The 14,448-nt window shown below is 37.8% G+C and overlaps 1 pseudogene; it reads left to right on the top strand.

Moving 5' to 3' along the window:
• The window catches only part of LOC149235265 (ubiquitin-like domain-containing CTD phosphatase pseudogene), a 42,919-nt pseudogene that overhangs the window by 13,586 nt on the left and 14,885 nt on the right, over positions 1-14,448 (top strand).

A 14,448-nucleotide genomic window follows, 5' to 3' on the forward strand; every position in this document is an offset into this window, starting at 1 on the left:
ATGTGAATCCAACAATCAATATTAGAGTAGGTTCCTTTGGAAGCAGTTCAACCACTAGGAAGAAGATATCAAAGGGATCATGGCCAATCATGAAGGCTTTTTCACAAGCAAAACTACATTATTCAATGGAACAAAGTATGTCTTCTGGAGGGTAAGGATGAGAACTTTTCTAATGTCTCTTGGTTTTGAAATTTGGAAATATTTAGTGGATGTTCAAAACACATGAAAAGAGATCATGCATTTTCAAAAGAAGCAAAGGAAGAAAACAAAGGCAATTCTACCTTTGGAGATAATTCATTAGCAAGGATAGCTAGAAAGGGCATAATTGTCTTGATCATGGAAAGACTAAAATTTGTAATGTCATATATATTGAAGGTCTAAAAAACAATATTGTAAGAGTAAAACATGTGATCACAGATATGACATCACATTTCATTTTGAAGGATGTAAAATAAATAAAGTAGGTTCATGAATATTAATGGAAAAAGAAAATAGGACCACAAGTAATGTATATGTCCTTGATGAAGTTAAAGGAGAAAATTAATTTGATATCCATATCAAATCAAAGAGTAAGCTTAGGAGGAGTATCCATTCACCATTGATGTTAAAAGGAGAGAGCTTTCAGAAAAAGGGAGAAGTTGCAGAAAGGGAGAGTAGCCCTTTGCCATTATTGTTAAAGGGGGAGAAAGTATAGAGAGGGGGAATTATTTAGCAACAATGCTCAAATTTATGGCATTTCCATAAATGAAAAAGGGGGATATTGTTAAATTTTGTGTTGTCATTATTGTCAAAGATAGTGGGCGATGAAGATGGATGCCCAACTAAAGGTTAAGGAGTACTACAATATTGTTCAACTAAGGGTTGCCATGAATGACAAAGGAGAGATTGTTGGAAATATTGTTGTTATTTATGTCAAAGATAGGGGGAGACTATACATCTCCAAGATAAGGATTGCAAGATGAAGATTGTTGTGTTGAAAATAGCAACAAGAAATGTGAAAAATAACATCAAGAAAAAAATCCTAATTTAATTTGTCCTTGAATTAAATTGGGAATAAAATTGTAACTCCACATCTCATGACAAATTGTAACAGTTAACTAACCTAATTTGACTTAGTTATCTCAATTAATTCGAGTTGAGGGTCTAACTAGAGTCATGTAAAGTGTCTCATACAATTAGGAGCACTAGTTGAGTTTTTTTTTAGTTGTAATTATTTAATTCAATATAAGTGAGTTAAAGTTAGCTAAACTAGTTCCAATTGATGGAGGAATTAGTGGGAGGTCCAGTAGTGGGGTGTAACCTATCAAATAGTGGGGTGTTGCATGAAGTGCAGTGTGGTGCTCTCTACAGTGATCAACCAGTAAATTGAAGATTCACTCATAATTAACTCATGCATGTCAGATCAGAGAAAGATCTAGTTGAGATTGGAGTTTAGGGACAATGTACTATCAGCTGTAAAATCATCTAAATTAAACATATGGTGCATGCAATCATAATAAGCCCTAAAATAAACCATTCATCAATTAGAAAACTCACTAATTTTAACCATTCGAATTGCCTTTAAAAGGAGGAATGAAGGCACAAGTTTAATCATTGTTTTGGTGAGCACGAGTTGTGAGACCAAGCAATAGGAAGCACAAGTTTGTGCATGGATCTTGTGAGGGCAAGGAAGTAGGAGCTTGGAAGGCTAGGAAATTTGGCTGAGTATTGGCCAAAGGTAGTCAGTCAAGCAGAGGATAGAAAATACTTGTGTAGGTTGAGATCAAGGTTGGGCAGAGCATATTGTATTCATCCAAGGGTTGCCTAGGAAGCAGTGAGATAGATAGAGATAGTGTAGAGGTTTCTCGGGGTTGAGAAAAGCATTGTAATCTTCTCATATTTTCTAACTAATGCAATACATAGATAACAAGGGTTTTTAGTTGTGGCTTTTCCCAGAATGTCATTGTGTTGTGTGTTACTGAATTCTTTCTCTTATATGCTTCATGATTTCATCGATCATTTATTGTTTCTGCTGATGAGTATAGTAGATTCAAGTCAATTGTTTTAGCATATTACAATTTGTAGTTTGAATCTACAAGGAATTTCTACATGTTGTGAACATTATTTGGATACCTATTTTTTTTCTTAATGCTTGTTTTGGATACCCCGTCTTTGATTGCATTTTTACTCTAAATACCTAGCTTAAATGAGAGCATAAGATATATGGTTATATAGATCATTCCAATACCTTTTCAATGGTATATGATACTCGTTCTAACTCCATAGGAATGAGGAGATATGAAAGATTCATTCAGGCCAATCGAGCGAGAGAGTACAGGTTGACCCATATAATTTTACAAGTAAACCCCATAAGTGAACACAAAAACACTATAAACAAAGGATAAATGAATGAATTTTTATCTCACCCAAGTAAGAAGAGATTTGAGGTGTGCAACAAAAGCTAGGGAATACTCTTGGGGTCTCAAAGATGGAGAAAAATGTGATTTGCGGAGTGAATGAGCCATCTTGGAATTTTTGTTATAACTTTTATTATAGGATGTTTTAGACAATGAAACTTGGAGATATAGAGGGATATATTCCTACACCCATGGCAGAAATTTCATACTTTGGCTCTTTATAATTTTGAAGATATGATATGAGGAATTTAGGGTTCCTTAATGCTCTTCAAATCTGCTTCAAATAAGTCAACTTGGAATTGTTACTATAACTTTTCTTTTGGTTTGTGTTAGACCATGAAACTTGGAGGAGATAGGGAAAATATATTCACGTACCTATAGTAGAAATTTCAAACTATGGTGCACTATGATTTCATAGATATAATTTGAGGAAGTTAGGCTTCTCGAACGCTCCTAAAATCAACTTTGAACAAGTTAGCTTGACATTTTGGCTATAACTTTTTCTAAGATGTTTCAAAATTTGGAAATTCAGAGGAGTTAGAGAAGAGATATCTTAGAGATATTCTCTGAGAAAGTTAGGATTCATGAATGCTCCTAAAATATGCTTCAAACAAGCCATCATGACATTTTCGTTATAACCTTTTTTTTTAGATCTTTCAAAATATGAAATCTATGGGAGACAACGGATACATGATCGAGGTGGCTAATAGTGGCCACCCATATCTTCTGTTGTATCAACAATTCTTGTCTTCTTAGCAAATTTTCTATGATTTTGTGTCCTAAACTTCCAAGGTTATTTTGAGGCCCTAAAGAATGTTTTTTGGCACTTTGTGGGGTTATGGGTTTCCATGGATTTCCCTAGACCTAATCCAAATTTTTAGTCCTCCTATATTTCTTTCCAATGAACTATCGTGCACTCAATATGGATATTGTATGCAAAAGTTGTGCCCCTCGTAAGTTGATGTACCAATTAACCACCTTGAGGCCCACAAACCTTTTGGCATTTCATCTTCTAGAGTTAGGTTTGTGGACCTTTAGGGTACTTTATATATGTTAAAATTACATTCTTTTGGCCTCCTATAACAAATTTTGTGAATGCACACAGCTACGATCTCTCTCTATTAATATATATCTACCACCATTCTAGCTAGTTTGTGTTCTGCAATATTTTGTTATTTCATTTATTAATAGAAGTTGGTTTTTCACCATATTATTGTAATCTATGTTGTATATCTATGTGTGTGTTCCATTTACTTTCATATATTTCATTTCATTCCTCGTACAACTCGGATTAGTGGAATCAAAGTAATATTCTCCTTGTTGTTTCTCAGTGCATGTCCTCAATGAGGTCAAGATATGGAAAGTTGGGTCTCAAACTAATTTCGCTTGGGAACAATCACTCTCAAAAACCGAAACAACCTCCCATGGAAGAAGAAAGGAGAGATGATGGAGTCAGAGATCCCATCATTTTTTTTATCGAGGAATTACTCGTGCAACAAAGGAATGAGTTGATGGACAATTTCCCTTAGATCCTTTGACGAATTCCAACGATGATTGAGACATCTTCAACAAGAAATTTTTTTGGAAGTTCAAAACCATTTAAAGTACAAGTTAAATTTGATATTCCCTTACTCGAAGGAAAAATGGATGTAGATGATTTGGAAAAATGGTTAAATCCATTAGAGGGCTATTACTTTGTCTAAAATAAGTTGACAATGATAATACCACCTTCATGCTACTAAAATTCATCCCTCATGTCAAAGATTGGTGGGAAAGTTATTGGGAGAGAAAAAATGAAGATGAGTCTACAACGTTTAATTTACGACTAACTTGGGCCACTTTTGTTGATTCCCTTAAGGAGGAATCTCATGTAGGGAACTATGATGACCAATAGAGGAGATGGACAAATTTGTGATGGGAGACAGACCAAATGGTGTCGGAGTACACCAATAATTTCCATACCTTGCGCTCAAAGATAGGTATTAGAGACTCTAAGTGGAACCTAGTCCTAAAGTATTACAGTGTCCTACATAGGTACATCCAAAGAAAGAAGGATTTCCTAGACATCTCTTCATTGGGAGCCACTTATCGATATGCTATCAAAATTGAGTAGAAATTGAAGCAATAGAATAAACGGTAGTTCGGGTCTGCAAATATACCACAATAGAAGCCTAGAAAAGGTGGCCCTAACCCACATATAAATGGACAAATAAATTAGATCCAACCTCAAGAAAACCACCCCAAGTCGCAAGTGAAGAATGGTAATAGGAAGTTAAAAAAGGACACTAGAAATTGGTGTAAGTTCCATAAAAGCCCCTAGCACAACATTGATGAACGTTGCCCAAAACAATTGTTTTTGGCTGAACTTAATGAAAAGGAAGTGGAATTTGGATTTGATTTTGATTTAGAATATGATAAAGGAAAGCTAATCATTGATGTAGAATCTAGTGCTACCATAGTGACCAAAAAATATCCAACTAGAAGAAAGAGTTAATAGAGCTTAAAGAGGGGGGGTGCCTCTTCCATTTATAAATGTGGGTGAAGGTGACCCCACTCCATTTCATCATTGATAATGGGAGCAAAAAGAACTTGATATCAACTGAGGTCATCAAGAGATTCAAACTACCAATAGTTCTACATCCCCAACCATACACCATTGGTTGGTTGATCCATGGAAAAAACATTTATGTCGACCAACAATAACACCTATTCTGTGGCCTAAAGCCCTTCAAATATGAGGTACTTTATGATGTTCCCCACTTGAAGTTTGTGATGTTCTTTTAAGACATTCTTATATTTGGAAACATCGTGTTTTTTATGGTTATTGTCCCCATAGTGTCATTGTTGTTGGTCAAAATACATGTATTACATTACCAACATTTTATTATCAAACCAAGATCGTAATACTTGGAGATGCTAGAAAAATATATGTAGGCTCAAAGCTCTAATCTATCTAATATAATGTTGGCAACTACTACTGAAAATTATTAAATAACATGTTCATAAAAGGAAAGAATGAATGTGAATCAACACAAATTGAAACTAAAGATCGAAAACCAATCCTTGTCTCAAATCCCCTGACATAACCTCAGAGTGAAATCTTTCACTTGATAAGATAGTGTTCATGCATTCAATGGTAGATTGGACTTGAAGAATCGAAAGATTCTAGTTTAGGTGGTTAGCTTCCCAAAATCAAAGACCGAAAATAAAGGCAATATATTATAACATAATGTAAGGGAATGAAGCCAATAAAGATAAATAGGAAACTCATTAATTAGTCTAAATTAAACTAAGGTAAAGGCATGAAAAACAATATGATTAACCTAAGCTAAAATACCAAAATAAATAGGCAAGGCATCACCTAACATTGAGGGATCCTTCTCATTCTGAGTGATGTTGTCAAGACTAATCAAATTAGGTTGAGATGATGCACCAAAACTTATGAACAAGCAACATTCATTGACAAACAATAAGCTTTGTTTTATAAGAAGGGAAACACACTAGTTTGCTGCTACAATGAACCTCCTATCAACTACCTATCCCAAGCCTATCACAAAATGAATGACTAACATCCCCAACTTTGTTCTTGATATGAATATTTGTACAAAGAGAGCATTAGGGTGGATCAAACTCAATCCCATATTTGTCTACTTACGAGATAGATACAAATTATCAAAATGAATTGTCCAAAGAAAGATTGGGTGATTTTCTCCCCAAAATACAAATTAGATACAACAAATCATTTCCATAATTCATCGTGGTTGAGATTCATTCCTCCTTTGTTGTGCTAGCCACTGATTTTGTATTTTGCTCAAATATGGGCACTAGTTTTAATTATGGGTGAAATTATAGGTGAATAATCTCTCTAGAGTTACCAATCGCAGATAGTTTCAAATTGAAACCACCAATTTTAGAGAACAATTGTATAATATGTTTTCTTTCTTGTAGCGTTCATAACACTAACAACCTCCATTTTCCACCATGTTCGAATATTACACTCAAATAGGGATTATTATGGACATAAAAACAAACTTTAGTGAAAACTCCTCACAATTATCTTTGCAACAACCAATTAGAGACACCAAATTTCTATGGCGAAGCTTGGAAAGCAACTCTATCTCATTATGAAATTCATTGATACCTTGTGCAAAAAGTGGGTTTCTTCTTTTCACTTGCAACCTTGGTGCCTCTTGTTGTTTCTTTTTCTGGCACCTGTAGCACAAGTGCTGCGGAAGACATAGAAAGCTTCTTAGAGACAACCTCTGGGTTAATTGTAGACTAGTGCCTAAGACATCTTAAAGAGAGGAGTGCATTTGATATTATTTGAGGGATTAGTTGTCCTCCAATTGTCATGAAGTTAGAAAAAGAGAATAAAAGGGGGGTTTGGTTTAATAGCCCTTCATCAAGGTAGACTCAAGCCAATACATGGATCCAAATGTTCAAGGGGTAAATCAGGCCAACCTCAAAGAGAAATGTCCGGTTCCAGTGGCCGACACACAACAACATGTAGCTTAATATTGACATTGTAGTAAAGTGAAGAGGAATAAAAGGAGGAGGGGATTCGGTGCATAGGGATGATTGCAATACAAAATCCTAAGCAATGATGTCCTGGCAGAATAATGGAAGAGAGAGAAGATGAAAGAGCGGAAAGAGTGGAGCGTGAATTAAGGTTTCATCCTATATAGGTCATGGGTACATTTCGCACCAAAATCATAAGTAAATATGTGCACATTACAAGTACATAAGTAAATCTGTAGCTAACACATGTATTTTCACTACTTAGTAACAACTATACAATCATGACTGAGGGTAAAACCTGCTACTTCATCACACTATTTCAGCGAAAGGAAAAACATATATGAAATGGGATTTACATAGGGGAAAAATATTGTGCATTTCCATGATTGGAATCACCAAAGAGTTTCTTTAATGTTAAAAAGGAGTCTCATTCACCAATCTATTTACATTCAACAATATACAACTCAAGTCCCTCATGAACAATCGATTAGAACCAAAATGGAACCAAAGAATTTGGACCACTACGGGTGCAGAATTCTGGAACTTGTATTAAGTGTTTCTCCCCCCTATTTATATAGAGAAGGGGGGGCTTTGAATCAACATTTACAAAATATCTCAGCCAAGGGCTAGCTGTCTGATTGACTAGCTGCCTCAGCCTGCGATAGCTTTGCTACCCAAAATGATTTCCAAGGATTTGATTCCTTTCTTGAAAATAAATAGAAATTACAAAATAATGAAAAGAAAAGGAAAATAGAAATATGATGGAGGAAGATGTCCTTTGATGTTCCTGTGAAGGCCCTTGATCAGGCTATGTCTTTGTCGTGATGCCTTTCCTATTGTTCGACTGGTTCCTGTCGCTTTCGCCTTAACTACCTGACTTCTCTACTCTCTATAATTGGTAGCGATCGAATGTGTTTGCTTGTCACAGAGTAGAAGTGGAGATTGTCCTGGAAGTCCTTGAGCCATTAATATTTATGAGTCCCCATACTGATTTACCACTACACCATGCCTTCATTCAATGTCTCAGTTGCTCACCCATCTGCCTTCAAATCCTTGTACCATAATATCGGAGCATCATTGTATCGGGTTTTTCACACTGAGAGGCATTACAGAACAACGAGTCCCGATTTCCGTTGGCCCCCTTTGGTTTAGCTCCCTTTCTTCCTTTCTTCTCATATGACCAAGGGCTGTGACCTGGGGCTCAGCCTTTATATCGAAGCTCCCTAGTCGGTGTTTTCAAATCGCGGGTTCAACTTAGAGTGAGGCGACATTAGGTTTCAGTGATTTCTGATCACCGTCCACCTTCTGCGCTTAGTCCTCAGTTCCTTTAGCTATTCATGTGACTGCGGGCTAGCCCCTATATCGGAGCCCCTCTACATTGGAGGCTTCCAGTCAGGGTTTCTATTTTGGAGCTGCAACATGTTTGCAATCTCCGACTGCGACATCCCTTCAATTCTTACCCCTTGGTTCCTCGACTCTTTATGTGACCATGGGCTAGCCCCCTTATCAGAGCTCCCCAATCAGAGATTCACAATCAACGTTTCCTTTTTAATGCACACCACAACTGCCGATTGCCGATCACCCTCCATGCTTAGCCCCTGGTTCTTTTAGCTTTTTATGTGACTGTGGGCCAGCCCCTATCAGAGCCCCTTTCTCAGTGGATCACAATTAGGGTTTTAACCTTGATGTAATAACATGCCTCAACCTGCAAATGCCAATTTGCGATCTCCGATGTGACGTCATCCTTTGCCATGTGTCACCTTGTGAGTGGTGACATGTGTCACCCTGTTTTGGCCCCTTATGACCCCTCGACATGTTGAATCTACATGCCACATGTCCATCATACTGCCATGTCATGCTGATGTCAGCGCCACCATGGATTTATCGGGACCAATGGTATTTCGCCACGTGTCCCTCTAGAGGAGAGAGAAAAGGCCCATCTGCCCTTGGTTTTTTGCTTATTTCCTTTGTAAATTTCTTTTCAGCCTTCCCGGTGCTTCAACACTTCCATATCGCAGCTTGCAATATCACAATATTTTAGAGTTGTCACCCTGCTGGTGCGCTGATAAGCCAAGATTTTCTGAGTGAGATCGTCGATTACCATGGACCCCCAATTTGCGATTTGCGATATATCTGTGCTATTGCGATTTCCAATCTCCGATTCACCCCACCGATAAGCCTGATCACTGCCTGATCCACCGATTTGTGATTTGCGATATGTTCGGGGATCTCCGATTTTCAATTCTTTCCTTCTTTCAAAGGTGACAAAGCCCTCATCTTTAACAAGCATTATCTTCTAATTCCGTGGTCCATTTGAGGAGTTCCATATACCAGTAGAAAGCTTGGTCTAAGAAATATGTAATGGAGGGGGGCCGATTTAGCCTTGAGTGATTCTATGGCTTGGAGGATGATTGCAAACTTTACTGCTCTTTTGCACTTTGGGTGACTGAAAATACAATTTTCAGTGAGTGACAACATTGGCTCCAATTGGGGATAGTTCCTTGCTGGAAAGGTGTTGAGAACCTGCAGGAATAGTAGCCTTCACCATTGTGCATGTAGTTAAAAATATAATGAACTTGTAGAACCATAAAATCTCCATGAAACTTTGCTTGCAAGGAGTCCTTTCCTCATCAAACTGAAATGCAGAAAAATATATCCCACCAATTGGAAAGTAAATGCTCAGCTAGTGAGATTATTTATATAAAACTTTTACCTATGTATAGGGCTCAATTCACCTAAGTGAGTTCAATGCTACAATGGAGCCATGCCAACATTAGAGTACCAGACCCTATGCCTCCATGCTACTGAAATTTAAAGATCAAAACAAGCATGCACTATGAAAAATCTTCAAACAAAAAATCTGATACATACTCTAGAAACAACCTTTGTTGCTGACTTAAGAATGTCGTCATGTAGTTAGCTTCAGGGTCATAAGGCTAACAAGAAAAATTTGCAGCTGCCTTATTTTCATGAAAATTCTACAGACCAATATCTTCTTGGTCAGGGCAGCGACAAATATTGTTCAACTCCTCAGCTTTAGATTTTTCTAGAAAATATTGTTGTTGATCATTTGCTACCCATTTGTCAATGGGCCAACCCTCTTGTAAATCTGCAATAGATTCTTCATTGTCTAAATTGTAAGTCATAGATTGGAGAATCTATTGAGAATTCTTGGCAGGAATCTTTCTACAACCGACAGTCATAGACTCTGCTTGGTCCTTTAACTTTGGGCTCTTTGTTATAGACATATTTGGGCAATGCAACCCCAATCACATATGTCCATAAACCAAGGGCTTCTAAACCCCTAAAAGTGTTGTTTCATACCCTAAAGGAACAAGGTCAGCTGATTACATCATTTCCCAGAAGTTCTCCTTGAAAAACTGCTCAGAACTGGTCAAAACTGGACCATACAAGCTGCTCCATGCTAAGAGTGTGATGCATCTCACCTATTACACATGGGGGGTGCAATGCATGTTGAAAAGCCCTTTTGTAGGGTGTGATGAGTGAGAGCAGACAAATGGCAGAAGCAGTTTTCTAGGTGGAAACTTAAAGAATCTTCTAGAAATTGCTCATATGACACTTGCCTCTCTGAATTCGCCCAGGGATGAGTAAGAGATCATGAAATCTCCAAGTGGAACCAAGAACTATCAGTGAAATGACACTAATCAAAATCCCAGAAGCTGACTCACTCTCCTATGAACATCTATATATGGATCCCTCATTCTAGAGATCCGAGGGCTGGAATTTTGTAATTTTCAAGGAAGTGCTATTGGTTTCTCTTTGAAGACATTGTTGGGTGATCTTGCTTTGTATGAGGTGAAGAGGGCTTTCATGCTGGGAGGATGATGCTAGATCATACAACTTGGTTGTAATCCTCTCTTCTACTACTTTTATCAATAAAGCTATTTGAGTTTTCCTCCATATGCTTGTATATCTCTGAATCTTGTATTTGTATATGAATTTATATGGTTAATGTACATCTGATCCTACATCGTTTATGGTTATAGATCTCTATGCTTTGATGGTATTTTGCTGCTTTGAGTCTACAGGTGTTCTTTGTAGCAGGACAAGTGAGAAAGGAGTGGCAAAAGCTCTATCAAGGGAGAGAGGAAACAAGCAAGGAGACTAGCGAAAGACTGAGGTTGGTACTCTCTGCTCCTCTCTCATCTATCTCTCATAAAAGAAAACAAGAGTAACTTTAGTTTGTTTGTTTCTAAGATAGCTACTTGTCTTAGTGGGACTAGCAGCTCTGAATGGACACTAGTTTTCCCGATAACAAAATGGCGACTCCACTGGGGAGCGAATAGTTTGTTTGTTTTGTTACTGTTGTTTGCTTTATAAACCACAGACGGAGCCTGAAGTTAAGCCAACCAACCTTCGAACTGCTTTTGCTATGCAATTGCAAAGTAGATCAACGTTGCTTCAGTCAATCTCTGGGTTGGTTTATGAACTGAACATCTAGCTTGCAAACATCCTAAGTGCCCTGGTGGTAGCTCAAATAACCTCATTATATCATCCCCTATTCTTTGTCTTTACTAACAATCATTACTCAGCCTAAATCCCTGAACTTAGCTACAAATTGTGAGTGAAAACCAAGCTCAGTCTCATCCCTGGACCATCTCACTATCTCTTCTTGGCAATCTGGATGCATCACATCTCCTTTGTGTTGCAGGTGAGATGCATCCCTGTTTCCCTGTGTTACAAGTGCGATGATTGACTAAAACTGTTTCTGCCTCCAGATTTTGGTTTTTTCTTCATTGTCTTTAGCTTTATTCAGTAGTTTTGATGTCTATGATCAGTACATCACTATTGAAACCATCTTCCTTTGCATTATTTTAGCCTCCATCAGAAGGAATTGTGAATGTTTTTTTATGTATTTTTCATCATTTACAGTTCTCCTTTGTAAATAGTAGCTTAATCGAATTGTCGTATTTTGATTTGAAAGTGTCGCAAGTGTTGTTTTCAGTCAAGAAAAAGAGTGTCATAAAGCATTCCTCTTTCAGATAGTCGATTACACTTTTTCCATTGTATTTGATTTGAATTAATAGTATTTCAAGTGTCGAAATCAATTTTAAATTCGAAATCGCAAAGTGTCGTCTTAGTCTTCCTTTCATTTTTTTGAAGAGAAACTTGTTAGTACTGTCGCTTTGAAAGAAAATAATTCAGATTTGTACTTAGTTTTCTTTTTGTCATTCTCACATTAAGGAAATTGAAAAATAATACATGCATGTGCATTTGCATTTAGACTGCACGCTGAAATTGATTTAGGAAAAGTGCATCTAGTGTATGCTCTCTGCTCTATGTTGAAAGAATTTCATTCTCTTTCCTTAGTAGATAGGATTTTCATTTCAAAAAGAAAGTAAACGACTGTTTATCATCTTAGATTGCATATTTAGGAATTGTATATCTACATCACATGGTGAACCTTAAAGGAAAAATTCTTAAGAAAGATCAACTGTAAAATAAACCTCAATGAACATAAAAACGCTTTGGAACCTAACGCACAACGTCTAGAAGTCTAGGCTAGAGATGTATTCCGGCGTCGTAAAGCTTGGAAACTATCGTCTTCATCGTAGGTTGGGTGATTCCTCCTCTTTGATACGACAAGTGCCAGTACAGACTTTTGCTCCCACGTACTGTTGAGTATATATTGGGAGACCACAATAGGCTACATCCTTTATCCTTAGGAAGCCGTGTCTGCCGCCCTATCGATCGCAATGCACTGAACATAGCATTCGGGAAGATTGACTGCCATACTGTAAAAAGTATTCTGTAGTTTTGCGATTGGTTTGGTAATCCCCCTGTCTATATTTCTAGAGTAGTCACTTTCGTTCCTTTTCAGACTCCTTAAAAGAAAAGGCCCATCTGAGCACTTGTCACTTCAGGCTCATTAAAAATCAAAGGCGACTAGAGTCATCTTTAGCTTTTTCTTGACTCTTAAAAATTGAAAAAGCAAGTTGTGTCAAAGCGTCATAAAATTCATTTAATTCGGAATAACATTTTCCCCTTTTTATTTTGAGTTGATCAAGTAATCTACAATCGTGGAAGAAAGTCAATCAAAACCTCGTCGTTCGCGGAGACTAACGAGTCAATCGTCTTTGACTCTAGAAACGAAACCATTCCGGGCCAAGCGATCTCGTTTAACTGGGTCAAAGTCCCCTGGTTTGTTTGAAACTTGTGTTTCAACATCCTTAGAGACTCCAGTTACTCCAACTATTTCTGGTATCCCTGCCTCTACAGAAGAAGTTCCACAGTTACAAGAGGACACTAGAACTAATCCTAGTGTAATGGTAAACACATCTATTCCTGAACCAGCTCCATCTAGGACTGATTCGGAAGGTGTCACCCCTCCAACATCTATCCCTGTAGAGTGTGCACCTTCTTTGGTACTAGAAATATTTTACGGACCTGACGGTCTACCTCTTCCACCTGGACTGATTGTGATAGAAGAGATTGTGGAGGATCTTCCATCCAGTACCCCATTACATTTTGGGACTGGGATCCACCTATATGCTTCTAATTTAGAAGTTAATCACCCATCATTGCAAGTTCCTGTAGAATTACTAGGAAGTCTTTTGGATATACTCAATATGTCTAAACAACCATCGACATCTAGGATTGTGTCATCTGATACAGTAGTAGCAGAACCTCCTGCCACTACTCCAATAATGTTCGCTGGTATACCATCTGTCCCGACTAGCTCTCAATCGCTAGATGAAGTCGGCCCAGGGACTATTTTGACAGTATGGTCTATTCCTGTTTGTTCATATGGAATAATATCTGGAATTTCTTATGTTGAGTCTGAGCAAATTGATCCTTCACAAGAGTATCAATTTGGGTAGTCCAGTCTACAAAGACCAATTTTCCTTTTGAACACTGGATTGCCGCCATATGGGGGGCAGTATTCCTTTTCATTGTTCCCTTCAAGAGAACAACCATATGAGAGTTCACAACAAAATTCAGGTCAAGCTGGAATTACATCCAGTGGTTGGCTGCCAATACTGCCTCAACAACCAAGAGTTGTATATTCAATGCAACCAAATCTACCTGTGTCGAATATTCCCACTACACTGGCTATTGTGATGGTGTCGCAAGTACAAATGCTGCCTGTTGTATGTCAACCTCAAGTCTCTCAGGTCGTAATACAACAACCTCTTGTCTCCATGACACAACCATAATCGCCGATTAGTGGCTCCTTAACTGAAGCGACTCAGGGTCAAACGGGTACTATCACCCCTCATCTTGGTCAAACATCCAGTATTGTACAACAACAAATGGCTTCACAAACATGGTTGGTGCAATATCAATAATCGCAATTCTAGCAAGCTTACCGAGGACCTGAGCAACAAAGCTTTGCGAGTAATGGGCAGGCGTATATTCAAAATGGTCACCATCAATCATATCATTATGGTTATGCCCACCAACCTTATCAGAGTTATCAGGATCAAATACATTATGATGGTATGCAAAGACCCACTGCTCAGGCGGTCCCATCTTATCCTGGGTATGCTTCACCAAACCTGAATCAATAGTT

This window comes from Pinus tabuliformis, chromosome 8, assembly GCF_031772625.1.
Source record: "Pinus tabuliformis cultivar Carrire ecotype Pingquan chromosome 8, CPIR1, whole genome shotgun sequence".
NCBI lineage: Eukaryota > Viridiplantae > Streptophyta > Pinopsida > Pinales > Pinaceae > Pinus > Pinus tabuliformis.